General features: G+C 43.9%; 1 long non-coding RNA gene across 1 annotated transcript; it reads right to left on the bottom strand.

Moving 5' to 3' along the window:
• Nucleotides 1-603: 603 nt before the first annotated feature.
• Nucleotides 604-8,091, bottom strand: LOC134487063 (uncharacterized). Its single transcript, XR_010066781.1, has 2 exons — nucleotides 6,374-8,091; nucleotides 604-1,417 (listed from the first exon to the last, which is right to left on the bottom strand). It is a non-coding gene; the product is annotated as an uncharacterized LOC134487063 (long non-coding RNA).
• Nucleotides 8,092-10,850: the final 2,759 nt, after the last annotated feature.

Here is a 10,850-nt window from a genome sequence, read left to right as displayed (position 1 = left end):
CATGAATAACTAGGTAAAAGGTGGGTAACGGGAAGTACCTTCAAATGAAGATTTCAGCCATCATACAATGAAAAGCTATCATTTGCAGAGTATTCCAATGTTGCCAATGCTGGATAAAGATGAGATAAAGGTACAATTGTACATAGTGAGAAATGTGTTGGGAGTGTGTCTTTCCTACTAACTGTGGAGACTGAGGTCATTGCTCAAATGATCCAGCAGCTATGTGCAAACACAGCAAAGCTGTGCTTCTAAATCTGCCCCCCCACCTTTCCTTAACCTGGAGAACTGGCTGCCCCTTGACACACAAGTGACCCATGAATGAGGGAACACTAGGCATTCACAGAGGTAAGTGGAGGACACACAGCTCTCATTCTGTTCTATGATAGTGGTGTCCCTGACACTGCGGTGTTTCCTGCTTCACAAACACATCCTTGTGTCTGATTTTCCTAAGAATCACTCTGGTTCTTCTTTGGTATTATAAAAGGTAAAATAAGGAGGACTCCTGGGCATGTCTCAGGAAATTAGCAACACAGCAGATGAGATACAATCAGAAAGGTCCTTTTTGTGTAAAACAACCCCAAAAGAAAAGGTGGAAGTCAGAGGTTTCACAGTGTTTTTTTATTCCCCAGGAAAGCTCCCACTCCTAGCATCGTGGCTCTGAGCTTCTCTTGCAAGTGACTTTAGACACCTATACAAATAGCAGTTAATGCAGGCTAGAAAGAGCACATGAAGTAGAGACATAGCAATAAGCTATTGCTGAACAACTATGGCTTCTCCAGGAAAGTGATGGACACAAGTCTTAGGAGTGAAGCTTCAGAATTGCCCAGTTTTCCTTCTGTTAGAGATCTGTACTCAGAGCTCTATACTCAAATATTAGATACGGGAGCCAGGAAACCATGGCTTGGTCTACACGCTTGACCCAAGGTGAGCTTGAGACGTTCCCAGCAGTCAACATCACTGCAGGATGTCAGAGCTCACCAGGACCAGGCTTGATTGATGAGTGTTTTGCTCCGACTCACCCTAAGCTGTCTGTCAAACAAGAGGAAAGAAAGCTCGAGCTGTAGGCTTCGAGGTACTGTATCATATGCAAAAGAATGCTAGAAGCCTGAAGCCACATATCTTTGAAGGATATTGGGAGGGGGGAGTATTCTCCAAACAGTGTTGCAAAGTTCCATGAGGTCATTAGTTGTGAGTTTAGAGAAATCTGAAACCGTCCTCATTTTGTATAAGGTAAAGGCTGGATGTCTCCGGTCATCCTCATTGGTGGTCCATGAGGAAAGACGAGTTACTGGATCTTCAGGTTCTCAGCTGCCTGGTTCCATCAGGTGCTCGCTGTCTCTGTACTGCCTCCTTCCCCAACTACCGTTCAGTCAAGTGCAGCGAGCGTTTCTGCAGTCCTTATGTTTATAGCCTCATCCTAAGGACAGCAAATAGAGAGATAGGACATGATGGTCCAGTGCCAACCAAGTAAAGAGTAACTCAATAAGTGTTACTTGGATTGACTCACTGGCTGAGTGGTCCAACAGGATCAGGCTCAGAACTAAACATCAGTTACAGTAATCTCCAATCAACTGACTCTGGGAAAGAAACTTAAGATACATACACTCCTCAACCAAAAACAACATGAGTCGAAAATGCATTGAGCATGCCTCACTTACCAACCAGCCCAGCTTACCCTGTGATCATGGACCTGAATGGTAGCCAAGTCTTGCTACTGTTGCTGCCCAACACCACAGGGGAAAATGTTACTGCATGTTACAGGCCTATGAAAAGGTTAAGATTCATACTTAATGTATGATTTCTACTGGATGGACATTACTTTTGACTTTTTAAGATTTCTAAGTCAGACCATACTTAAGGATGCCCTGAATATCCAAGGATACTAATTATGCATGCCACTTAAATTTCATAACCACTCTACTTGACAGTTTGTCTTAACACACCTATGCTGCCAAATTTTCTCTCTACCCTCTCCCTAACTCTCTTCCCAGTAGCGAACTCTGAGATAAAGACTTCCACTGTGTGACACACAGACACATGGGGCTATGCAGGACTTGAACCATGTCCTTCATTGACGTCACATTTTCTGCCACTGGGCCTACTCACTGAGCATGTGCCCATACAAGAGCTGCCCTCACGTTAGCACGGCTTTGCTGCATCTTCTCTACTTTAACCTAGAACTAACCTTCTACAGAAGACTGAAGTAACATTAAAACAGTTTCACTTCTGTATTTCCTGCCTTTGTGAGAATGCCTATGAATTAACATTATGGAGGTTACGGGGGACTTTTGTCCCCCTCCTTTGGCACTTCTTTTTGTCTATAAATCATGCTATTTTTATATGTTTGCCCCTAATTGTCAAAGGATACTGTCCTTGTCACTAGAAAATAAGGATGAATGGTCATACAGTAGCACAACACAGCCAATCACAAATGTTCAGGGAAACAAAACCAGCAGCAAGATGAATGTCCTGGAAGCCAGTGGAACAAAGAGAGGTGGCAGTGAGCACGGATCAATGATTGCTTCAGCGAGGCAGCCAGTGCCTCTGCGCATAAATGCTCAGCAGGCTTCAGAGGGAGAACTGGAAATAAGTTTATACCTGAGGCGAAACAGACTGTCAGACTCAACTCAAGGCCCAGTAGAAGAATAGGGGAAGGAAGGGAGAAGTGATTGGCAGGGCCTGCCTGGTACTGGCTCCATCACACCCAGCCAGTCTATGCTTCTCAAAAGACATAGGCCTCCTAACCATGAGCCAGTGAGTACACAAGGCCTTCATTGTTACTCTCTCCCAGTCTAAATAAGGTGATCATGGATCAAGCAGATGTGCCAAGACTTGAAGTTCAATGATACCCGTGACCCACAAAAAAAGCTGGTGCATCATGTTCTTTTGTAATTAGTTCATGAGACAGAGAGGTGAACAGTTCCCCATCTTGCCCCTGGCTGTAGCTGCCGACATTTAGCTTGTTTTGAAGCCTGAGCAACTTTGATGTTTCCTGAACACAGACAGGCGCTTCGTTAAAGCACCATGAAGGATACCAGCTAGAGTATTCCCTGGGGTAAGCTGGAGATGCTCCAAGCTGGGATAACACACACACACACACACAGAGAGAGAGAGAGAGAGAGAGAGAGAGAGAGAGAGAGAGAGAGAGAGAGAGTATTCACGCAGAGAGCAATTGTTATATTTCAAAGACAATTTTAAGACCATCTTAAAACGGTTATGTCTGAGCAGAGAAGGGAGTATCTTCATCAAAGATGTGTTTTCTAGAGATATGTATGTTTCTAGACATTCAAGATCCAGGGTCTGTGGGCTGCTATTCATATCCAAGGATTGCAGGAAACTGGACTTCCCAACGAGGTACAAATCAGAGATAGTGCAAAGAAAAAAAATGCAAAAACCCTCGCTCCTACTAAATACACTGGGAAAAACTTAATTTGGGGAAAACTGTCCTATTAGACTTAGAATTATTTTAGTTGAACTAGACAAAGATGGCCACTGGGGAAGGCTAGAAGGAATGTTCTCAAATTCCTGACACATTCCATGCTTTACTCAGGACAGTATCAATACAAAGGATTGCATCAATTCAACATTTCCCCTTATTTCATGATAATTTCAGGTTCATTTATTTATTCATCCTTTCCACAAGCATTTATTTTCATTGTGTTAGCTTCTTTGGATATCATAATAAACAACATAGTTCATAGATATTTCTAATCACTAAATGTAACATACAATGGGATTTTTAATGAAAGAGGAAAAGGTACATACATGTAGATGGGAAGTATAAGATGACTTACTTAGGGTAATGTGGACACCTTCCCCAAAATGGTGTATCATCAGAACATTATACCGAGGTAACTAACAGCCCAAAAGCTCAGGAGTTTAAAAGACAAACGTTTATTTCTTAGTAATGTTAGATGCCCATTGTAGCTTAGTAGAATCTTCTACAAATAATAGCTACTTGGGGATCCAGGCTGATGGAGCAGGTTCATTGACACCAACGGTATCATATGCTAAGCCAGAAGAATGAAGTGGTCTCCTGGTTCTAGCTTTGTCACTGAGTGCTTTCCTAACAGAGTGGGTATATCTGACAATGCTCACAGCTCATGGGACAGGAATCATCAGGTGCTCCCACCCAGCTAGGAAGTGCAGTCCTCCCAGGAACTCAGTAATAACCAGAATGATAGTGACTCTACTGAGATCTGACACATAGGTACTAGTTAGTCCCATATAACGAGGAAAAGAGTTAGGAGCCTGAAGAAAAGAAATTGAGAGCAAAATAACATTTGTGAATTGCATCCTGGAATGCAGGTCTCTTCCATAAATACGAATTTATACCTCCCCTTAGTTCTGACTATGAGTTCATAGCTCAGACCCTGGAATACAATGGGTGCTCAGTTCATGTTTGTGAATGCAGAAACCAAGATTACATTCCCCGGCAAGTACAATGGATCAGATACACAAACATGTGTGCAAAATATGCTTACAAACCCTTTGCAACTTTCAGGCCAGAGCATGTTTTACCCAAAGACTTCTCTAAGATCCCTCAATCCTTCGTCATCTCATATAGAACTGACCCTCCCTCCTTTCCTCATTCTCCACATATATGCTGCAAAGCCAATCTCCCAGCATTGTGCTGCCTCTTCTCCTGAATGTGTTTGTCACACTCATCTATCACTACGGGCTAAGAGTACAGTTGGATCTTATTTGTCTCTGTACCAAAACATGAGCCAGAATCCAAGACATGGTAGGCGTTCAGTAACTATCCATTGAGCAAACAAATCAATGCGAATTTCAAACTGTCAATAAAAGGGTAGTTGAACAGGAACAGAAGCGTGGGAAACCTAGGTGAGTTGCATATTACCTAATGGAGCAACACAGTAAGGTAAACATGATGTTTCAGCACCCCTGTCCATTAAGGGGTGATGAATGCCGCAGGTTATCATAGTCTGGTTTGAACTGGGCTGAAATTATCTACGAATAGCCTATGTGATTATATATGACACTTGAGATAGACATCCCCTTAGCTTATCATTCTGCTCTCCCCAGCACACTCTCTTCTTCCCTCTTCTATTTGCTTAGATGCAGCATTTCTGCCAGAAGTCGGCCGGTGATAACCACATTATTCTAAGGTGGCTCACAATGGCAACCGCCTTGCATTTATGCAGCACTTAGACAACATAAAACAATTTCATATCCCCTGTTACCCCACTCAAAAAGACAGCCTTTGTGTTATAGGCCCATCAATAATGATTTCTTGTCATTATCAGAGGAAGAAGGGGCATCATGTGTATTGTTCTTCGTATCTTTCTTAGATTTAGTATTATAGAATGACTTAGATACTGTGCAGCATTCCCCTCCTCTCCCCCCCCCACCTTCTCTGGCCTCAATAACTGCCTGAAACAGCAGGGCTTCAGGCAAGTATCCAGGCTCATGACTACAGAAATCCACACACAATGTCAATTTCCACACATTCAAGGTGAACGGGCTGTTCTAATTTTCAAGAATCATGCACGCTCTTCAGAGACCTGCCCCTGTGGTGGCAGAAGAAGTCTGTTACTGTCAGCACAGGTGCTCAAATGGTGGCTTGTGAGCAGCAATTTCCCCTGCCATCCATACATTGCTTACACCAAACACAGTTACCAAATCCTGAGGCCACATTGGAGGTCTTGGTGAGAAGCCTGAAGACTTCACTATGCAGGGCATGAAGCTTGATCACTGAGACCTTGGTGACTAAGTCTAGGCAGAGGCCAAAATTACTTATGTGTTTACCATAGCTATGATTCTTATTGTAATGAGGCCCCTGACAACTTGACAGATTTTTGCATTACAGCGCTTTCGTAGGACGAGCAGGATGTCAGCATCAACTTTCAGTGTCTTTGCTAATGACCCATGAACAATGGTTTCCTGTACATGAGCCTCAAGAGTACAGGACTCACTTCGAAACTGATACTTGCAATTTTCTATTAAATGCTAGCCACTGAAAATCGGCCCAAAGCACGCTCAATTTCTGTTATGAGTCCTGTGTCACGTCAGTGGTTAACATTTACTTTCCAATTGTGCTGCTTGGATTCAATTCTCTGTCCCTTCTGTTTCTAATTCTAAGACTTCAAACAAGTTGCTCCTTCAAAGCCTCAGTTTGTTCAGCTTTAAGATAGGCACACATACTAGGAATTACATACAGTAAAGGCTAAATGAGGAGACCAAAGTGTAGTGCTGGATTCAGTAATTTATATTTAGTTTCATTACATCCTACATAGGGTTTCCCAAGATGAAAGACACAAGTAGAAACTATCATAAGAGAGATTTTAGAACCGAGCTCTACCAAGTACGGAAAACTGCCCTAGAGGAGGGCATGGCTCCAATAAATACTTACTGAGAAGCTGCTACATATGAGATGCTCTGCTCTGGGTAGAAAAGTTGTCGGATAATGAAGACAGGCAACTGCTCAGCGAGAGCCAAAGCCAGCTCTCTACCTCCTCCGCTGAAGGATATTCAGTCCAGCCTAGGCAGCTCTTCTAGGGAGACTTGTAATCAGACTTCAAGGCTAAATAATCAGCGTGCACCTATGCAAATCAACCCAGTATGGGCCAGTTTATTATGTAGAGGTCCTGTACTAATAAGAAAGGATAAAGGGAAGGGGATGGGGAACAGCAGGAAAATTATATAATTGCCTATTATGATTTATTCGAAAGCTTCACTTGAAGAAATATACATCATAATTAAGGCCTCTGGGTTCCATTTACGAAAATTCGGAAACAGCTCAATTGCCTTGCAACCTCCAGCACTCTCAGAGTGTTTCTTTTTTGGACTTGCTGTTATTATTTATTTATTTACTTTGCAGTTTCTGTAGCTTTACTTAAGCACCAATAAAATATTCACATGAGCCATCTACTTTTTTTAGTGTGCAGCCTCGAAGTGGGATTAGTGGCTCCGATGACTAGCTGTGCTGTTCTTTGCATGATGGCTTTGCCGTTCTTGGCGGCCATGTTGTAAGAGATCTCGGCACAGTAAGATTTCCTGCACATCATCAGTTCCTCCAGTTCCTTCACCTGTGGACCAGAAACTTCCAGAGGCTGTGAAGCGGGAATGTGATTTGCTTTCATGTTGCTCCCCTAACTGATGTGAAGAATCAGGGTCTCGCCCTTAAACGTCTCCAGAACTTGTTGTTTGTACCTCGGGGGTTCTATCAATTTCACTTAATTTTGACTTATCAGTCTAACTTATGATGGATAAACTCCTTGGTGTTCTTTTTGATGACCTTTGTCTTCACCAAGGGCAGAGGGCAGCCATAGTGTGAGAAAAAAATGGCAGCCACCGTCCAGGCATCTCCTAGGAAGAAACTCGTTGTCAATCCAATATTACCAAAAAGTTTAATAATTATTGCAGGCTCTTCCATATCCAGTATGCAAAGAGAAATGTGACCTGAACTCCCTTTCTTGTTTACATTTGACTCTTGAAAGAGATGCTGTGGCAAAGCGGGCAGGTGATATGCGCCCCCTGCCTCCCGAAAGTAAGGCGCACAACCATGTTTTCAGCAGAGATGCAAGCAAGCCAAAGCCTTCGCATCTGACGAGTTCCCAACAACCTCCCATGAGGACGCAGAAACTGGGGAATGAGCAGCTGCTAGGCTGAGGAGGTGGTGAGGCAAGCTGACAGCCGAAGCAGAGCATGCGGTTAGTGGGTGAGGAGGAAGCAGGGGAAGAAAAGGGCTCACAGTTACACTCTGAGAGTGCCAACCCCAATGAGCAGGATACAATATATGTCCAGATGTCTCCCGTGTGCTACCATCTGCGGCCATGGCTTCACAAACGCAAACACCTATGAATCACCTGGAAATCCTTTAAGAACACCGTTCCCGAGACGACAGGCCCAGCGTAGGGACAGAGCCTATGCTTTCCAAGGACTCCCACACGACGATAAAATGGTTAGCTTCTGCAGACCACAGCTTAAGTAGCAATGCTCTAAATGAGGGATGACAGTGGCAACTGCAGACATACCCGTCCAGCAGCTCATTGGAATACAGCCACTCCAATCATGTAACACACAGAGAGAGAGAGAGAGAGAGAGAGAGAGAGAGAGAGAGAGAGAGAGAGAGAGAGAGAGAGAGAGACATAGAGATTTATATACATGTGTACTGTGTGTGTGCATATGTATATGCCTATGAAAGTCTAGGAGTGCTATTGTACTATGACACGTGAGTAAGGTGTTGGTGACATAGAATGTATGTCCCACAAGCCTAAAAAGACTCCACTATTTGTTCTTTCACAGGAAAATCTTCCAACTGCTGTCCTGAAAAAAGTTAACGGAGGAGGAGGAGGAGGAGGAGGAGGGGGAGGGGGAGGGGGAGGGGGAGGGGGAGGGGAGGGGGAGGGAGGGGAGGAGGAGAAAAGAAATGATGTTATGTAGTGCTGTTTGCTTTGGCAACAACAACAAAGGGGTTTTTGGAGAAACATAAAGGGGAGTCACCATCTGCCTGCATATGGCTTGAAAGAGAAAGATTTCAGAATGCCATAGTCCTAAGAAAGGTGCCACATCTCCTAGAAATATTCTCGACAGTTGAAAAGAGCTAGAACAGTCTTGTGTTACTCAGCTTTGACCAGATGCTATGCTCAGAACCACAGAAGTCCATGAAGTAGTTTAGTTCATGTCAGTTTCAAATGTCTCTGCTCTTCACGCTCTTCCTATTGTTCCTTTAGCTGCTCGGAGGGTTTTCTTCATGAGGAAGCTATATCAACAATTTAGCTTTTTATGACACAGCACCTTTCCAAAATTATTTTTACGTTTAATGTATGATATGAGTTTTCACATTAACCCTTTAACATAGCTAATATCATTCAGCCTGAAAGCAGAGTAGCTGGGACTCATGATGCGGACAAAGGCCACAGCAGTTACCTGTAGGAAGTGGCAGTGAAGAGTGAATACCCTGTCTAAACTGTTTGAATTGGGGAAATCTTTTAAAGGAGAATGGAGGAGTCCCTCACACTGTGGCTTCTAAGGTTCTGGACCAGATAGCATCAATATGAGTACCATGAAATTGGAGAAACAGAGTAATATTACTTCCCATTTCCCTTTGATACAAAGATATTTAAACCGAGGCAACAGTAGGAAAATCTCTCTCTGGAGGACTGCCTTATATAAGATAAGCCATTAGGAAGATATGGTTACTGCTGGCTGAGGTACCCATGAATATCAAAGATGAGAGAATAACAGAAGAAAATGAAACATTACTTAAAGAACTTGGTGTGAGGACAATATTTGAGGCCCAGAGCATTAGGCCAGATAGGACTTTGTTCCCAGGAAAACTCAGCTTAACTCCACAGGGACCTCAGGACTGCCAAGAAGCTAGATACCTTCCCTGGGACTTCTAGTAAGACATGACTTCTACGATGTAAGGAGACTTTAGTATATCTAAATGTCTTGGACTAGCATGTAAATTAGCTTCAGAAAAGTGCTAAGGCAATCAAGAAGGGATGAAAGGTAGAGCCATGACTCTGTGGTAGAATATTTGTCCAGCATGTACAGAGCCCTGGATTCAATTCTCAGTGCCAAAATAAGAGAGAACAGTGAGAGGAGGAAGAGGAAGAGGAGGAAGAGGAAGAGGAAGAGGAGGAGGAAGAGGAGTAAAGGGGGAGGAGGAGGAGGAAGAAGAGGAGTAAAGGGGGAGGAGGAGGAAGAAGAGGAGGAGGAGGAAGAGGAGGAGGAGGAAGAGGAGGAGGAGGAGGAGGAGGAGGAGGAGGAGGAGGAGGAGGAGGAGGAGGAGGAGAAAGCAGAGGAGGAGGTTAGATAAAGGACTCTGTCCAGACCACTGGAGGTAAATAGGGCAAGATTTACAGGAATCAGAATTCCCCAAGAGTAACAAAGTCAAACCACTATGCTAACAATCTGAAAGGCCCTGTGCAACAAAAGTCATGAATCAGTGTATGTGGGCAAGAGTAAGCCTGTCCTAGGAGTGGTAGGTGTCTCCCAAGATTATGCATTTTTCACTTCTCTTCTGCAAGAAAGTGGTCTGGGTCTGGAGATTGCTCACCCAGCCTGGTGCTCTTTTAACAGCCAACTTGTGGCCAGTGAAAAGGAAGGATCACAGCGGTGGACTAGAGTCTTTCAGAGCAAGAGGACTGACAAACATAGCAGGCTAGCATACAACCTTGCCTGCCCTTGGTACCCAAGTCAGGCAGAGCAGTGGAAGCCTCCCATAGCTGTGACCATTAGAGCTGGAAATATACACAGAAGCCCTGCAGCGACAGCAACACCCAGGATGAGGAGACCAGATGGTTCACAGAAAATGACTGTGGACTGTGGAGGGCTAGCTGGGACAGTGTCCCCAATCTATTCCATTATACTTCAGTGCTATACTCTTAAGGGAACAAGTGATACAAGTGGTGCAATCTTTTCATGATATTTTTGACTTGCCCTTTATTTTTTTTTAATCCTCCTAGTCACACAAGAACAGTTGGAGCAGGCTTTGATCTGAGAGCAATAGACCGTCAGAGATATCACCTCCTTCTGTAAGACTGAGAGATGGCCAAAGTAGCAGTTGAAGGGTTTGAAAAAGAAACCCTGCCTTGGTGGAACCCTGCCCAGGAACACTCCTAAGCGCCAGAAGTCTGTTGGGTGAAAATTTCAAAATCAGAGCTGGGCTACCTCCCTATGAGTTGCTAGCTAGGTAGGCTATCGCCACTACTGTTATTTACATGCCCAAACTAGATAATAAGTACCTATTGCTGTACATATCATATGCTCTAGCTGTAGGACATGGAGAAACAAGGCTGTCATTGAGCTGGCAGCTCCCACTCTGCCCGCTAGCTTTCATGGTGTCGGAAGGTTCCCTTGATACCATAAGCCAAGGCAAA

The sequence above is a fragment of the Rattus norvegicus genome, chromosome 5, assembly GCF_036323735.1.
Source record: "Rattus norvegicus strain BN/NHsdMcwi chromosome 5, GRCr8, whole genome shotgun sequence".
NCBI classification, from domain to species: Eukaryota; Metazoa; Chordata; class Mammalia; order Rodentia; family Muridae; genus Rattus; species Rattus norvegicus.
This window is presented reverse-complemented; position numbering and strand designations above follow the sequence as displayed.